Source organism: Salvia splendens, chromosome 11, assembly GCF_004379255.2.
Source record: "Salvia splendens isolate huo1 chromosome 11, SspV2, whole genome shotgun sequence".
NCBI classification, from domain to species: Eukaryota; Viridiplantae; Streptophyta; class Magnoliopsida; order Lamiales; family Lamiaceae; genus Salvia; species Salvia splendens.
Genome location: NC_056042.1, coordinates 7673961 through 7693779, shown reverse-complemented (window position 1 = coordinate 7693779; position 19819 = coordinate 7673961). Strand labels below are relative to the sequence as shown.

At 38.9% G+C, this 19819-nt stretch overlaps 1 pseudogene; it reads right to left on the bottom strand.

The window, feature by feature from the left end:
* Positions 1 to 16221: 16221 nt before the first annotated feature.
* LOC121756323 lies at positions 16222 to 19087 on the bottom strand (annotated as a pseudogene).
* Positions 19088 to 19819: the final 732 nt, after the last annotated feature.

Here is a 19819-nt window from a genome sequence, read left to right as displayed (position 1 = left end):
TCAGTTTTAGGATTCTTAAATCTTTAATGCAATATATTATTATTATTATTATTAATTATAATGTTTTAAAAATAATTTAAAATTATAAATCATACTTTATTTCAATATAATAAATAACTATAATTAAAATTATCATAATTATAACTATGTTATTATAATATTTATATATAATTGTTATTATCATAATAATAATTAATAATATATTAAATAATTAAAAGATAATTATATAATATAAATTATATAATAATAAATATGAATTACTATTTTATAAATTACTAATTAATCAATAAAATCGTAGAGATATTTTAAAAATTATAAAATTTATTTAATTATAATATCCATAAATACTATAATAATAATAGTATTTATTATTGTAATATTTCATGTAACTATAATTATAATTACGTTATTATGTATTGTGATGGATGATCCATATTTAAACTATCCACCGTAATAATAAATATAATTATATTATTTGTAATTAATAATTTATTCAATTTTTTTTTATTATTCTTCTTTATAAATAAAATAATTACAAGTATATTTTTAGTTTGATGTTTAAATCAGATATAAATTTAAAATCTTGATATTTTCCAAACGCAAGAAAGTAAAGTTATTGAGAATCATATTCCCGGGATTCATTTTCTCAGGAATCATTTTCCTTGTCAACTTTAATTTCCTGCCAACCAAACATGGCCTTAGAGGTTTATAACTTGCCATTTAGTTTTATTTTCATTCTATTATATTTTTTCGATTATTTTACTTTTACTTTTCTAGTTATTCCTCTTTAATATTTATCCTCTCCTATAAAACTATTTAAATATTAATTTTTTAAATTCCATACTAAAAAATGACTCCGTTATAATGAAACGAAATAAATACTAAAGTTCGGCGGTGGGAGGTAGAGCAGCAGCAGCGGTGGGTGTGGGTAGGAGAATAAAGTTTCGGCGGTGGGGAGGAAAGTTGTGGCTATTAAAGATATTCTAATTTTGGGGGCTATTATATTTTGTTTTTTAAGATCTTAGTAGTACAGTAATAATTATTGTAGAAGTATATTGTAATATTTGTGAGGTCTATTAAGAATTAAAATTTCTTTTTATTGCGATACTAACTATCTTCTGTTCTAATTTAATTTGTTGACTTCTTAGAGTAAGATAGCCATGTACTCCCTTAGTTTCTTAATTTTTGTCACATTTTAATTAAGTACTGGTTTTAAGAAATGCAATGGATGGTCCTATTTTTAAATATGAGTGGGAATGAACTAATAGAATGTGAGATCCATTGTTAAAAAATGATAAAAGTGAAACGTGACAAATTTTATGGAACGTATGAAAATGGAAATATGTGAAAAAATTTCAGGACGGATTGAGTATAATATTTTTTTATTTTAGAAAATAGAGTAGCTATTTAAATTATGAAATTTAGTCAAATTCTCGTCTGCCATGACTTTTGAAATTAAAATATTACTCGCAAAGTTTTAATTTTCTAAATTGTCCTATCAATGAAAATTTAAATTTTTCTATCAATGCTGAAAATAGCATCTTTTAATGATGTTGAAAACAACATGTTTCACTAAAATAAGCAATTCTTTTTTCTATTTATTTTATTAAAATATTGTCACTCTTAATATTGATTTGTGCATAAATGAGATAATTAAGAAAAGATGAAACTTTATAATTTAATAATATTCTAAATTTAAAAATAATGAATTTAGAATATTAGTAAATTTTAATATAATTTAAAGAGCTATTATCCCTCCTTTTATTTTGTAGAACAAATAAATATATTCAAATTTTGTAAATTTGTTGGGCTAAATAAGAAGTTGGCCCAAGTATCTTAACTGCCCCATGCATTGCACACTTGTCATTTATCTTAACAAAATTGGGTGATCCATCAAATTCTTCCTCATAAATCTATACTACTACAAGATTTACTATTAATTTGACCTTATCTGACATTCAATCCTACAAATTATAAGCAATCCAGTGATGCATCTCAAAACTCAAAACTACTATCAATCCAAATACAGAGATAGTACTTGATTTTGGAGCAAAACTTCTCTTTTCCATTGATTTTGCCTTCAAAAAGGAAAACAGTCAAAATACATTAAATTCATCGGATTTCATTCATCACCAACATGCTATGGCGTCTCATTTTCATGCTAGTGCTTTTGGGGATCACATTACCAATTACAGAATCTGCACAAGCAGGGCCGTCCCGACAAAATCAGAGGCCATGTGCAAAAATCTAAAATGAGGCCTACCACTATAGAAAAAAAGACAATGCATTTTAAAGCTATATGATAATTAAAGAAATATACCATTTCGAACCTCGATTGCATAATCTTTACTTGAACAACATCATTCTTTTGGTGTTCTTTGAAATGAAATCTTCGACGATGTTCTCATATGCAATCTTCTCCAGCATCTCACTCTTGAGTGCGATTATGGCCAAATCATTCAGTCTATCTTGTGTCATTGTAGAACGCAAATATGACTTCAAAAAATAGTCACGGTGCTAGAAAAAGGCCTGGGCGTTGCTATACAAGAGAAATAGCTTTGTTGGGCTGAAAAAATAGGAATACATGTATATGGGCTGAAATATTTCAGAGGCCCCTGAAAATTGGGGCCCTGTGCGGTCGCACAGGCCGCACGGGGTCAAGGGACGGGCCTGTGCACAAGCAAATCTGCTGCGCACATTCTTCGAAAATATTCAGAAAACTGAGTCGCAAATACGCTACCGGAAAAAATATTATCTGGAACCAAATATACGAAATACATGCGATTACTATCAACTGATGCAATTAATCGCTTAATATTTAATTTAATAGTTATAAATACCCGGTCGAAGGACGTAATGGCAGGGGCAGTGGAGGAGAGAGCGAGTGAAGAGCGACGCGAGGAGAGTAGAAGAGCCCTTCATTATCTCTAAGGGCATCCGCAGTGGTGCGGATGTCCCGGAGGGATTCCCCACGAAATTCTCAAAAACACCTTCTGCCACATCATAAGGACTTCCCATTATTCTGCTACGTCATACAGAATTCCCATTGCACAGTGGTGGAATTCCCTGCGGAATTCCCGACGGAATTCCCACAACAAACAAAATTCACAAATTAATAAATTAAACACTTTCCGGAATTAAAAATTTCGACACAAATACGGAGAAAATTCAACCAATTTATTTAAAAAAAACATACTTGATTAAAAAAAAGTACATTATTTTTGAAATAAAAACCGGCTCCTCACTCCTCATATTCCCCGCTGTCGCCCCTCTCGTCGTACCCGCCGCCCCCTTCGCCGTCGCTATCCAACATCACGTTGAACCCCAAGTCGCGGCGCATACTGTTGACGAGGGGTCTAAGCTTCCGCTTGTAGTGGGGGTCGGTCGCTTGGCACCATTCCTGCATCCCACGTAACAATGCGTCATGTGTGGCGATGCGGGCATAGGAGGAGTTCTCGGGATCTGGATAGTTTTGGGTGGGTGCTGCCGATTGGACCTCGGCGGATCCGCTGGGACTTCCCCTCGATAAACGTGCCGCGAACCTTTGCCCAATCGGGCGACGGCGGCGGACCGAAGATGTGGGAGTGGGGAACTCTACATCGGCGGGGGGGAGTTCAGCGGATCCAGCACTGCTGCTGTACTCTCCGGATGCGCTGATCCTCGTCCACTTCGGCCAGCCGGATTCCACACCCGCAGTGAACTTGGGCGAATCCTGCACCGCGAGATACACCTCCCAATATTTGAATTCCCCGAAGCCCTTTTCGGAGTCGGGGAACTGCTGGTGAGACAGCAGCTTCACATCCTCGGCGGGCATGCCGCTGGATGCCGAGCGGAGGTTGTTTGTGTAAATACTGGCAAATCGACTGAGCGGCTTCTTCAACCAATCCCACTATTTCCGGCATTGCTTCGAGTTGTGGGCCTTCCCCGTTGGCGGTTTGAACTGGAGGTAGCTCTAGCTAATGCGCCACCACATCCGGTCGATGTGCTGGTTCGCCCCGACGTATGGATCCTCAACCACACTGATCCACGCCTTCGCCAGTGCGACGCACTCGTCCGAGCTCCAGATGGTCCTCTTGGACCCGTTGGATCCCTCCCCCACGTCAGCAGCGTACACCGGGACGCCCCGTCCCCTACCCCTCCCTCACCCTGTCATCCCCCTCCTCTCTGTCGCCGGCGGATTCTCTCGGATCGGAGAAAGCCCCAACTCCTCGAACGAGAACGTGTCGATGCCAGTGAACTGAGTCTCGAGAGCGAACTCACCGGGTTGTCCGTCGACAGTAAGTCCATAAAGGGCCGATAAACGTTGTCAACCGGCGATTGGGGGTGCTGGGGTTTGGAGCCCCTTGCACAGCGGAAGTCATGCATTCACAAATAAATCAGATCTACGGATCTATTTGACCGATTATGGAATTAATTAACTACATGTTAAACACATAATTGCATCCAAGAACGCACATAATTCATGTAAAAGGAATAAAAACCTAAAACATGAATTCCTACGGTTTAGAATTACCGATCTGATTCTCCAAAGAATCGACGATTGCTTGCGCCTTCTCCACGTGATGTTCTTCGTACTCAACCACAAATCTTCTAATATGTATCCCGAACTCAGATAATGACCTTTGGGTGGGCAAAGCTTGTCAGAATCGAAAAGGGCTTGATTAGAAAGAAAACAGAATATCAGTTTTCTCAAAAACCGATTTTTCGTCCACTCCCACAGGGGAGCACGAAAATTTATGATAAAAAATCTCATTTAATCTCCTTTCTAATCTCCTTTTATAAAGAGTTATGATGGGCCAGATTAGGGATCCATGGAGGTTGGACTTGGGCCAAACCTATTGGACTTTTACTAATTAAATTGAGCCCCAATTTAATACAAGTCCAATAGAATATTATTATCATCCACTATAGTATAATAATATTGACTGCCCGTCCAATCCCAAATTACGAGTAATCCGGTTTTACCTCTTTAATTTATTATTTCCCGTGTTTAGATATAAATATCCATTAATTAATTTAAGTCTGCTATTTGACTATTAATTTTAAATTTAATATCTTTTTTTTTTCCCCAAGGAGGTGTCTAGTTCAAAAATCTTTATTTATTAATTTCTGGAAAAAATTCCAACCGGCCGGGTTTCTGGATAATAAAACCTTTCGAAACACTTCTTGAGGATATTATCAAAACTGGACTTACCCAGTAACACGATTCATTTCAATAACAATACTAAGCACCTTCTAGACACTTGAGTCACCCATACCCAAAGATTACCCAGGATTCTGGGGGATTTTGCGAAAAAATCGCACAACTTGATAAAAATTCAAAAGTAGTGCATAATCAAATTAAGCGTAGGCTCAATGTTAGTCAACAATGATTAAGAGAAATAACAATTCCAACCGAGGTTACCCTCGTCTTTCAGTAAATTTAAGCAAAGAAAGACTTATCTCAACTGTTGAGATCCTTCAATGCTATACCCACACCAGTGGTCGTTTATTTCCTAAGGTAGGAAACCATGCGGACTGAACAAACATGCAATCCTTATTTCACGATAGGGTAGCCAAGAAAACCTATCTAGGTTTGTGAAATTTCTTTTCTCTCTACAAAGACCGGAACTTGCGTCACCTTCTATTGATCGTCGTTTCACGCACCCTTACACTTGCAGGTCCACTAGCTCCCACTGACTGAAATAGTCTATGGGTAGTATCGCAAGTCTTGCAAACATTCTTGTCTATTTAAGATTGTTATTCAGAATCTATCATCTTATCAAGAATGATTATCTGAATAAGTCATTGCGTCCTTGTAGTTACAGGGATTATGTTCAAGTTGATCTAAGACTGAGTCTTAAGACTCTTTTAGACCCATGAACTTATTATGTTCGCAAAGAACGCTCCCACTACGACACGACTCTTACAATCTTAGGTACAAACGTTGATTTTCTTAGTGCATAAGTTTCTAATGGTATGACTTCTTGGTTTAGATGGAAAATAGATATTCTCATTATCTTGAAAATTATCATATTTGTTAGGCTTGTAGTTCTCCTCATAATCTTCATCAAAGAATCTAGTATTCGTGTAAACAAACACATACCTTGCCGTGAAGATTATAGAACCTGTATCTTTTCTATCATTTGGGACAACCTTAAAACATACCTCAGTACACAACTCCAATTACTAGGATACCTTTTCCAAAACATGTGTTGTAATAACTCCACACCTTGAGATGTGCTAGACTAAACTTGGCTCTAGTCCACAACTCGTGTGTTGTAGAAGGTACTGATGTTATGATAGTTTCTTTAAGGTATAACTCGTTGTTTCCAACGTATATCCCATCAATGATAAGGTGTTATTGAGTAAAACTGTTCACTTATCGAACTTGTCTTCGAGAGACTTCGATATCTTCTTATATGACTATCCCATTCTTTAGAAGAATGCTTGGAGTAGTCAACTAGGATTTAACTCCCACTACTGATCTTAACTCATTTGCTCGTCTCCTATGGTGTAAACCATTGAGACTTACTAGTCTTTCTATGTTGCATCTCTATAAGTATTCTGAATCCCTTGAACCACCAAAGGATTCTAACTTATAATGCATCAACCAGACTTACTTGACCTTTAAGCAATTTAACAAACAATTTGTTAAAATCTTGATAGTCACTTGAGTTAGGAAAAATTAGTTTGAACAATTACTAAGTACTTTCTTGGCCTTATGATTAAGTACCATAAATACTTTATCATTCATTGTTTAAGAAGTTGAACTGTGGCGTTAAACTCAATCTTTTTGCAATTATATTGTTTAGATACTATGATGTATAATTTGTTTTTCTATGGTACTATGATAGATATTCGATCCACATTTCTCAATAATGCACGCATTATCAAATGACATCGAACATCATTTAATCATTAACAAGTTTAGAAACTGAAACTGAATTCTTTCCAAACTAAACTGTACCAATAAAACAGTCTTATACATCAAAACAAAATAATAAAGTGAGCATAAAAAATAGATCCCACTGCAACAACTGCCCAACTGGATCTAGATCTCTCTTTTAGAAATTGCATTGTTATCTAAGTCATTGTCCTTCTATAGAAGAGGTCAATCCGACTCACAATGCATCTGCTCTTTTGCCTTTTCACCTAATTTTTCTTGCCTTTATAGCTTTCATTGATGACAATTCAGCTCTTCCCTCTTTCCATTGCTAGTCTTCTGTTCGATTGAACTAAGACATAGGAAAGATGCAGCCTTAATGAATTAGTCAACTATCATGTTATCTTCCTCCAAAAATAATAAAGTGAATACAATGCTGAAGGTTTCCAACATTTCAGTAACAACCTTCTTGTACTCACTTCTTATTACATTTGGCGATGAACTGAGTATAGAAACTATTTGAGTAACTGAATCAGAAGATTCTTCAAAATATTCTAACTCTTTTTGATGTTTGAACAGAATCTGGACAACGTCCTCATTGAATATCCCTCTTTCATCAATATAAACCAAGACGTGTCTTACTACTTAAAAGAAAGTAGTTTGACCTTCTATCTCAAAGAACTTGTCAAGTGCACGCATAAAATGCATTCTTAAACTTTCTTCGTAGAATTTTGTCAAGGAAATGGAGGACATGAATTGGTGAGTACAAACTTTAAGTTTTCAGCAATGAGAATCTTATCCATTTAATATTTCTAGTCTACATAATTTTGGCCTTCGAGTTTGATTTCTTTAAGGTTCGCAGACATTATTAAGAATTTGGCTGAGAAGAAATAAAACTATTTATCACATACTATGCTTAATACATAATCGCAAACAACCACAAAACAATTTATGTATCTCGCGATAATATTAGAAACATGCTTCCAGTTTAAATAATTTACCATTAAGAAGTCTAATCTTATGAACTTGCTATTTCGTAGGATTATTGCTCCCACTAAGGTGAGTCGCGATAATATTAGAAACTGCTTCATATATAGACCAATTTATGGAGACCATATACAACGCATTGTTGTAATTGTCGCTTATTCATTTTAAACATGGTTTTTGCATAATTATCACATAAGTAGATAAGGCGGATAATCCACTTAAAACATATTAACACCAAATAAATAGATAAATCCATTTAATTCATGGTGATTAATCACACTGGATAATTATTGAAATTATTTAATAAATCTAGGGAGATTTATTTAAATAATTATTTCCTTATCTAATCCAAAATAGGAATTTCAGATTTGATACGATTTATTCGGATAATGGCTATCCAAATTAATTTAGGATTTGTCTAGATAGAATGGAATCTATCTAAATCCTCTTAGGATTATTCTAGATTTTACATGGATAAAATCAAATCCTAATATTCAAGATAAAAATGATCTTGGATTATCATTATCTAAATCATACCAGGATATTTCAGGATAAAAACAAGTTTCTCCAAATCCATAAGACGAAGATAAAATCCAATCATTCTAAGATTTAAACAATCTTAGATTATTTAGAATAAGAAACTAGAATTATCATATCTATTAGAATTCATACTAGATAAAATTAATTTTTCAAAATCCAATTAGATTAGGATTATCTTGTATTATCTTTATCCAAATTTATCTAGGATATTTTCTAAATAAAAATAAATCTATTTATATCCATAAAATTAGGATAAACTAGAATTAATAATAATTAATTCAACTAGGATTTAACTAGATAGAACTAAATCTATCTTAAATCCAAAGATAATTACAATACTGGATTAACAATTATCTAAATCTTCTAAGATATATTCTAGATAGATATAAATCTATCAATATCTATAAGATAGAGATACATTTAATTATCTAAATCTACTAGGATATTTTCTAAATAGAATTAATTCTATAATATCCACAAGATAAAGATAAACATGGATTTTAATTATCCAAATCTACTAAGATATATTCTAGATAGATATAAATCTATCAATATCTACAAGATACGGATAAACTTAATTAAAATTTATCATAGTCTATCTAGGATTTATTCACATAGAATTAAATCTATATAAATCCATAAGACAAAATAAAATTAATTATTATCCAAATTTATCTAGGATTTATCTAGAGAGAATCAAATCTATCCAAATCCATAAAATAAGGATAAAATCCAAACATAATTAATTATTTATCTAGTCTATGTTGGATTTATTTACATAGAATTAAATCCTACAAAAATCCTACAAAAATCCATAAGACAAAATAAAATAAAATTAATCATTATCCTAATTTATCTTGGATTTATCTAGATAGAATTTAATCTATCTAAATCCATTAAGATAAATACCAATTAATCCACAAATTGTAGATAATCCAACTAAAATATATTCAAATCTCATTTTAAAATCATATCTTGAATTAAATCCAAAGTTAGTTCCACGAGTTTAGGAAACACTAACTAATTTGGAAAGTGAAATCACGGGACGAAGACCCGCGCGAGTGTCGCTGCTGTCACATCAGCCTGCTCTCGCCTCCATCGTTGACCGTCTTTCGAGTCTGGGAACTGCCCACGAAGGGCTCCCAGTCGCACATCTACTGTCCGTAGTCCGGCACTGCTGCCGCGTCGTCGTCGCATCGCGACGCTGATGTCGCTGCGTCGACGCTGCCATGTAGCGCTGATATCTTGCGGTTATCCCCGCAAATCCCGTGGACTCGCCAGGACCACGGCTTGTCTCCATCGCGAGCGAATCGCCGTCAATCCCGAACAGACGTTTTCAATTTAATCGAATAGTTCCGCGAAGATGAATTCACGTTACCAACTCACAATTGATTTAAGAGATTGAAACTAATCATTCCATGTAATCATTACGATTTGATTGGTTTTTGATTACATTTACTAAGGAAAAAACTTTCCAACACTTCATAGCTATTCTCGACGGCGTGGCTTGCCAATTCGGCAACGTCATCGTATAACCATTCTTCGTAATTGTGATAAAATAAACAACCACACAAACCAACGAAGAAACTCATTGTTCACAATTCACATAACATGAAATTAATCCACATAATCAGAGCCAAAAAATTGGCTCTGATACCAATTGCTGAGGTTTGGAGCCCCTTGCACAGCGGAAGTCATGCATTCACAAATAAATCAGATCTACGGATCTATTTGACCGATTATGGGATTAATTAACTACATGTTAAGCACAGAATTGCATCCAAGAACGCACATAATTCATGTAAAAGGAATAAAAACCTAAAACATGAATTCCTACGGTTTAGAATTACTGATCTGATTCTCCAAAGAATCGACGATTGCTTGCGCCTTCTCCACGTGATGTTCTTCGTACTCAACCACAAATCTTCTAATCTGTATCCCGAACTCAGATAATGACCTTTGGGTGGGCAAAGCTTGTCAGAATCGAAAGGGCTTGATTAGAAAGAAAACAGAATATCAGTTTTCTCAAAAACCGATTTTTCATCCACTCCCACAGGGGAGCACGAAAATTAATGATAAAAAATCTCATTTAATCTCCTTTCTAATCTCCTTTTATAAAGAGTTATGATGGGCCAGATTAGGGATCCATGGAGGTTGGACTTGGGCCAAACCTGTTGGACTTTTACTAATTAAATTGAGCCCCAATTTAATACAAGTCCAATAGAATATTATTATAATCCACTATAGTATAATAATATTGACTGCCCGTCCAATCCCAAATTACGAGTAATCCGGGCTTTACCTCTTTAATTTATTATTTCCCGTGTTTAAGATATAAATATCCATTAATTAATTTAAGTCTGCTATTTGACTATAATTAATTAATATCTTTTTTCCAAGAGTTGTCTAGTTCAAAATCATTATTTATTATTCTGGAATAAATTCCAACCGGCCGGGTTTCTGAATAATAAAACCTTTTTCGAACACTTCTTGAGGATATTATCAAACTGGACTTACCCAGTACACGATTCATTGCAATAACAATACTAGCACCTCTAGACATTGATCACCACTACCCAAGATACCAGGATTCTTGGATTGCGAAAAATCCGCACCATTTGATAAATCAAAGTAGTGCATAATCAATAGCGTATGCTCAATGTTATGTCAACAATGATTAAGAAATAACAATCACCGAGACCTCGTCTTTCAGTAAATAGCAAGAAAGACTTATCTCAACTGTTAGATCCTTCAATGCTATACCACACCAGTGTCGTTTATTTCCTAAGGTAAGGAAACATGCGGACTGACACTGCAACCTTTCACGATAGGTAGCCAAAACCTATCTAGGTTGTGAAATTCTATTTCTCTTCTACAAAGGACCGACTGCGTCACCTTCTGTGATCGTCGTTCACGACCAGTCTACTATGCAGAAGAATTAGACTTATTTGCTTCTTATACATTTAAATGTTTGAGAAACATCTTATAAATTCATAAGCAAACACCAATGCGATAAAATTAATTCTTCTCGCCTTGGGTTAAAAGTGGATTGTAGAGTTTATTGTATACAAGCAATTCTATCCGTGCAACATGCTCGAAATATGCTTTTCAGTATACCAATCCTAACAGGGGGACCCCGGCCTACTCCCCCCGAAGCGCCAGGCGATCCATGCATCATCCCGGGCATCATCATCCCCGGCATCTGGGGCATCATCCCATACCACTGTGGGTACATGTTGTAGTACCCCGGCATCATGCCCGATGGCATTTAAGATTGGGGCAGCATCCCCGGAATTTGGGACATCGACTGGGAAAATTGCGTACTCCTGCCGATGGGAAAATGCAACGCCGGTGAATCGCTCGAAGCGGGAGAAGAATCGCTATCGTGGTGCTCCATTGATGATTCGAAACAAAGGTATTTAGAGATAAAGAGATACTCGTTAAAACAAGTGGTGTGAATGAAATGAAGTTCAACAGGATGTATTTATAGAAAAAAAACATTTAATGCAACACACGGGAATTCCGTGCGGAATTCCGTGACAGTCCACGCAATGGCGGACGTCAGGATGGAATTCCGCTCAGAATTCCGCGGACCTGCGACGTCCTCCTCAAAATTCCGTATCCGCGCCCGGTATGCTCAATGGCGGACGTCCGCCACGGAATTCCGACACGTCCGTGGGAATTCCGCGTTGACGTCCGCCATTGCGGATGCTCCAAGCCGACGTAGTAGCAAAGAAATCCGACTAACCACAGCTTCGTCGGATTTCGTTTTAAATTTTCGGCCTTCCCTTCCTTTCAGAGTTTGGCTGCTTTTATTTATTTCATTTAAATTAATTCGTAAGCCATATTTCGCCTTTTAAGTGAAGTAGCGTGACGTGATGCTATGCAAAAATCCATACCTACCTTTCAAATTTTCCATTTTAGTCCTCCAAATTAAGTAAACAAATTATTTTAAATTTTCTTCTAATCATACGCAAAATGCACTAAGAGCATCTACAATGGGGCGAGCGGACCGGCTAGGCGATTCCCGGCACTGGCCGGTCCGCTCGCCGAACCATTGCAGCCAGCCAGCGCCAAATCGGCGAGAAAATCGGCGAGCGCACGCCGATTCTTGAGCGCTGGCCGATGCCCTCTCCGATCGGCTGGCCGCCATTGCAGGCTCCCGATCGGCGAGCGATCGGCCAGCCGATTTTTTATTTTTTTATTTAATTTCCGAAACACTATATATACGCGATTTGCACGTCATTTTCATTCGCACCACTTGTTTTAACGAGTTTTCTCTCAATCTTAATTTCTGTACAAGAGCAACAACGCGAAATGAGTAGCGCGGGTGGTAGTAGTGGTGGTAGTGGTGGGGATGCTGAGGAGTACGAACGGCGAATGAACGAAGAGTTTGAGGTCTATACATCCCGTGAGATAAACCGGCTGATACAAAGGGCCTTACAGCCGGCGGTACCTCGACCTCGACCCGTTGTCCACCGCCGAGCAGTGATTGAGCGGGATCACGTAGCTGCACATCAGCGGCTATATGAAGACTACTTCGCACCGGAGCCGCGGTTCAACGCCAACCTTTTCAGACGGCGTTTTAGGATGAGCAGGGCCATGTTTATGCTTATTGTTGACGCTTTGGAGCGTCGATATATGTGTTTTCGCTTCAGGCACGATGCGGCTGGCAGACCCGGCCACACACCTATTCAAAAGTGCACTGCGGCAATCAGGCAGTTGGCCTACGGAGGCGCGGCAGACATGTGGGACGAGTACCTCCACATCGGTGAGACGACTACCCTTGAATGTATGAAGTATTTCTGTCAGGGTTGGTTGAAATATTCCGTGATCAGTACCTTCGAAGCCCTACCCCCGAAGACTGCCAGAAGCTAATGCAGATGCACGGGGAGAAGCATGGGTTCTCGGGTATGTTAGGCAGCATAGATTGTATGCATTGAGAGTAGAAGAACTGCCCCGCTGCCTGGAAAGGGTTCTACATGACCGGCTACAAGGGAAAGAATCCCACAATGATCCTCGAGGCCGTAGTTGATTACCGGCTATGGATTTGGCATGCATATTTTGGGGTAGCCGGGTCGAACAACGACCTCAACGTCCTCAACTCGTCGCTCTTTTTCAACGAGCAGTGCCACGACGTCGGTCCGGCCATCAGTTTTATCGCCAACGGGAACCAGCATGATATGAGCTACTACTTGGCGGATGGGATATACCCTAGGTGGCCCGTCTTTGTGAAGATGATCAGGTGCGCATCAGATGAGAGGAAGGCCTACTTTGCGGAACGGCAGGAGTCGGCATGCAAGGACGTGGAGCGCGCATTTGATGTGCTCCAGTCTCGATGGGCGGCAATTAGGGATCCAACGCGTCTGTGTCATGTCGACTGCATTGCTGATATAATGTACGCCTGTATTATCATGCACAACATGATTGTCGAAGATGAAGTTGTACAACGGACTAGTTGGGCCAACGACGATAATGAAGCCGGTCCAAGCACATGCCGACATGCGCCAAGTGGAAGCTCATATTCGACTCCATAAGGATTTAATTGAAGAGTTGTGGGCGCGGAGGACTGCACAGCGTTAGTTTTTTTTAATTATGTAATTTTTTTAATGTACCTTTTTTATTTAAATAAAATTATTGCATTTTCCCGTATCTGTGTCGTAAGTTGAATTCCATATTTTGTGTGATTGTTATTTTTATAATTTTGTTTATTGTGGCTAGCCTATGGCTAGACTATTGCTTGTTCAGTTGCTTGTTCTGATGATGTGCTAGGAGGAGTTTTTAATGCTGATAATGTGACAGGAGGAGTTTGTGGCTAAGCAATAGGTGGGCTATTGCCGTTGTGAACCATTGAAGTTATCGATTAGTAGAGAGTCGTTTTCAATAATTTTAAAAATCGAATCAATAGGTGAACCATTGAAGTTATCGATTCACTATTTACATGCCATAATAATGTGATACGAGTATTTAAGTTTTTCTAGGGAGTAGTAATATTTTAGAGCTACATTGGGCCGACCTATATGATCTTAGACCAAAATCTTTTCTATAATACTTTTATGCCCAAATGCAGCCTAAGGACACCCGCAACGCGTCTCGCGGATGGCTCGTATCTCGTCCCGCCGAGACGAGACGGCGGCGAGACGCGTTGCAGCGCCCCGTCTCGTCCCGGTCTCGCCGAGACGCCTGTCCCACCGAGACACCTCGCGGGCTGTCTCACCACGCGCTTGCGCAATGTGGCGCGCTCCGGCGCCATGCGTGACGCCCACTCGTCGGCCCGCGAATGGGCTTCGTCACGCTGACGCAATAAATTATTTTTTTTAAATCGTATTTAATTAAAAAATAAAAAATCGAAAACGGTAATATTACCGTTTTTCGACCATTTTCCTTTATTTTTACTCTATAAATACTCCTATTTTATCCTCATTTCACACACAAATACATATCAAATCCTCCAAATCATCTCCATTTTCTCTCTAACTTTCATCTAACCTATCATCACAAAATGTCCGCGACGGAAACTCTGGCGGTGGCGGCTCCGGCGGGTTTGACATCAACGCGTTTGGCGACTGGGGGGGGATGTACAACGTGTTGGGTGGTTCCGGTTCCAATTCGTCTACGCCGGGCACCCAGGGCTCATCGACGTCGGGGGTACCAACCACCCCATTTTGATGTGGATGCATAGGCTCGTCCCTCCGTCCTGAGGTATTCGCAGGGATTATCCCAAATTCGGGAGGATTATCCGGATGAACCCCATCCGGAAGAAAGACGAGGCGGTGGAAGCTCCAGGGCATTTGACGCCGTGGAGGAAGAGGCGGAGGCGGCCGAGGAGGATGAGAATGTAGGTCGACATCCGTACAGCCGCAAGGACACGATGGCGGTGTATAACGCCTGGATCAGAGTCTCGTACGATCCCATCGTCGGGAATCAACAATCCCGGAAGTGCTTCTGGGAAAAGGTCACCGAGGCCTACAACGAGATTAAGCCAAGAGGGTCCCGTCGCCATACGTTGAAGATGCTCCGCGCTCACTACGACTGAGTCGACAGGGAGGTCAAAAAATTCTGCGGCATCTACAAGAACGAAGCGGCTCATTACCAAAGCGGAGCCACGGGAGCCGACATTCTGAGATCGGCTTTGCGAGTCTACTTCGATTACACCGGCAAAGAATTCAGACATGTCGATGTCTGGGAGGCCGTCAAAGACGACGAAATGTGGGCCGGCGGTGTGCGGTCCAGCTCGGGGTCGACCTCGAAGCGCACGAAGCACACGGCGGGTGGCCAATACTCATCTAGTGGGGGCGGTTCGAGCAGCGCCGCACAAGAGGCTGTCTCGCAGGAGGTTGAGGGCATGGCAGACGATGTCGGGGGTCCTCCCGTGTGCGCCGTCGCGGATTGTTTAACCCTTCAGACATAATTTCTAGATCGATTTTTCAGTTGTACTATTAATATAGCCACAAATGAAGTCATATCTTATGATTGATGCATCCTATCCTAATACAACGTGTCAACCTTTAGTTCGATATGCGGCGATTATTTATTCCTAGTTCTGGTTGATGATTGACATTGCCCAACAAATGTTGCTTTTGGACTTTTTATTTGTTGTACTATGAGAATTGGGAAAGTCCGTGCGAAATTAATACTACTAGTATTCAAATTTATCTTTGTACTCCGTAATTGCATGTGCTATAGCTGCTCATACTGGATTTTATATTCCTTCTACCAAAGTGACATCTTACCCCAATTATTTTCAACCGATCGTTTATCAAACTATTTTTAAGGCTGTGTAGCATATTCTATTCATATCATCTGTCAAAAAAACAAAATTGATCATATATTGGAAAATAAATGAATTATAGGATAATCTCATCACTACATGGAGATAGGAAACAAAAAAAGAATGAAAACTGCCTCTTTATTTCGCAGCTACAAATTTTCAACGAATGCGAATTCTTTGTGTGAGCCTTTGCTTATTGCACAGAGAGGAATGTAATTAGCCGTGTATTCGTCATAACCTCTGCCCTGTTCTTGCAAACTTTCTCGCAACGCCAAAAATAACAGCTTTTGTCAGAAGCCCTCTGTCGATGGAGCAAGCTAGGGCGAGGGCCCCACCAACGACGAGAGCCTTTGAGATGCCTCTACGCGATCGCTTCTCATCTGAAACAAGAGCTGTGGCCTCTGATGCAGAAGTACTCGTGCTCTCCTGGGCTTCCAAGGCATCCATGTCAACTTTAGCGTTTATTTGAGCCATTGTTGCAGAGCGCGAGAGTGGTGCTCCGGATGCTCTGTGCTTCTGGTAGGCACGCAAGCCAGGGTCGATCTTCTTGACAGCGCCCCACATCCCTTGCCGGACACCAAGTTTTGCGATCTCCCATGGTATGCCCATGTCTTCGTAATGGAACAGAAGAACCTCACAAGCAGCCGACCGCCCATCTCTCTTTGATTCAGCTGAATTCAACAAGGGAGTGTCGTCAGATTTTTCGAATTCAGCCAAACAAATATCTAATCCAAAGTATTCTTGCCAAAAAGATCTCCAAGTAACGGAACTCTTTCCTTTTTATTTAGTGATAGTGAAATGCCATTTGAAAAATGTTCTACAAAAAACTAGATTTCATAATACAGAGCTGTCTTCCTCACATATTCATATTTAGCAAGTCCACTTCATTTTTTCATTTGATACAGAAAACCCGAAATAAAGAAGAAATTGCCACTTTCTTCATTGACACAATAAAGATATCAGTCTGCGGTTAACTTATTAAGCTAGAAACAAAGTGAGCAACTTCACTTTCAAAAGAAAAACCAGTACCTGCACGAATGCACCAACTTGAATAGTACAAATCAACTCGCCTTGGTTTGCTGCGACGGGGAACAGAGGAGCGTGGCACACCCTATAATATGAAGCAAGAATATATTAGCAAGGCTACCAAGAGACGAGTGATAGCCAATTCATAAATACGAATATATCAATGGCGAGGTACTAGAATAACGCCTAATCAAAATTGACAAATGTGATTACTGTTAATGACCTTAAATGCTTGAAAATCTGAAGTTGCCTCAAGAATTAAGCAATACTATAATTTTTAAAACTATGAATCAGAAGAATATTTCGAAGTTTTATGCCAACCTTGCATATAAATAACAATATTTCACCATTTATACAAAGTATTCTAGACTAGGAGTAATAGAATTTAAGTGTATCCATCGACAACGAGTACCAAGATTTCTCATCTTACCTTTGTTATGCAGTAATAGTTTCCTCCAGACTGCCAAATTCGACGGCCAATGATGTACTCTCTGTCACTACAAAAGAAGGGAAACTGCACGACAACAAACGAACACAATCAGCAAGTTCACCAACACAATCAGAGCACCAAAATTTGCACGAACAGAAACGCCCCCTACCTTGCGTACCCACTGAACCACCATTGTCCCAGTTGTGTGGCATTCCTCAAGAGTTTCAGCGTGCACGAGCATATCATCCCATTTCGCTCTGAATTCGTCGTCCAGAAGAAATCTTTCAACATTTCAGGGGTGGCATCTTCATAAATAGTTCTACTACGATATTGTGGAGGTCCAGTCTACGACCAGAAAATGCAACAATTATAACCCAAAAACACCGCATCCAAATCCAACATCAATTCATGATCAAAATGAGATACATATATACCTCAAGATCTCTTTTCCAAGCTTGGTAGCTCATGTTGGGAGTGGACCTATCCATCATCTGGATCCAAACAGGCCCACCATCTTTCTCCTCAACAAGCTTGTGAAAATGCTTGAGATCATCCTCATTCACAGCACTCGTTTTCTCACTCTCCAGCCTTGATGAACTAACCACATACAAAAAAATCAACTTATTAACGAATAAATAAAACCAACAAGGGCAGAAACCCTAGAGCATCTCTATTGCCTCAAACAATCAAAATCAAAAGCTGAATTATCAAACAAAAAGTGAAAATTTTGAGGCTGACCAACCTGTATTCAAAGCACGGAATTGGAGACTCGGATGAGTTTGCAGCCTCAAGCGAGAAATGCCGCTTCAATGAGCTCAAGCTGGGGACTGAAGCAACGAATTGCGACAGCGCCGCCGCTGATTTCTTCACCTCTCCGCCGCTCGCAGCGGCGGAATCAAGAAATCCTACACTCAGATTAGCCCAATTGGGCTTCCACGCCCATCCCAGCAAAACGCCGACGACGATGGCCGCCCAGATGGGCGTCGCGAACGCCATTAGCTCAAGCACAACATCACCAATTGTGGGCTTTTGCAAAATCTCAAGAAAAGCAGAAATTAACGCCATTAACGGCAAACGCGAAAAAGAAGTGGATAAGAAGCAGATTCCCTCGATTCAATCGTGCAGATATTTAGCCTTTAAGTTCTTGAAGAAGAGGATTGAGTTAGGCAGAAATCCAGCCCGATTGGGGCGGGAGGGCAAAATTAGAAAGGAAATATCGAAAGAGAACAGGTTTTGGATAAGGAGGAGTTACATATACCAGAAAAGAAAAGAAAAGAAAAGAAAAGAAAAGAAAAGAAATTAATTAATGATGTCCAATTAGCGTGAGAAGTAAGGGCAGGGCGATAGAGACGAAAGAAGTGTGCGGTGTGCGAGTACGCAAACAAAATCCAAGGAAGAGAGAGGAGAGGTGCGAAAGGGATAAGGAAGCGAGTGTTAGTGAGAGAGAAGCGGTGCTGAGATTGCTGTAGGCCCCTTGTATTGAACTTCACAGGATTCAACTGGTTTCCAATTGAGATCGTCTGCAAATATCTTCCCAATCAGAAAATAGACTCCCGAAATCCCCAGAAATTTAGGATTTATTTTGGGGATGAAGGGGAAGCTGATTGGTGGAAATGGAATGGTAGTTGCCTTTAAAATATTAAGTTAATAAATAGGGAGAAAGAGATTCTTATATGAATCTCATTTCTTGATATGAATAGTGGTGTGTGCATACGCGTTCTCATTTATCATGTTTGACTAAATTTACTAGTTGTAATTGTTTCACTTTTCTCCGTCCATTCTAACATGTGAAGGTTACGAATAAATTAACGAGTAATTCGTATTTCATCATGTTGGATCACATGAAAATTATCAATAATTAAGTTAGTAGAATGTAAGATTGATGCCACCACGGCCTTCACCTCATTTTACACTAATATTAAGTGAACTATTTATTATAAATAGTAGTAGTACTACTTCAACTTTCAACTTTAAACATAAACATAAACATAAACATAAAATATTAAGGGAGATTTTTTAACTTTGTATAATTAGAACCATGATATTTTTTTAATATTTGAGCTACTTTTCGACCGAAAATGCCTTCTAAAGTATGAAGGACATTTTTGAACTTTTATAAAACTGGGGCAGAGTTGTCATTAATTATCTCTATCTAGTACTGAGTATGATATTTTTTCTATAATTTTGGTATCTGAAATAA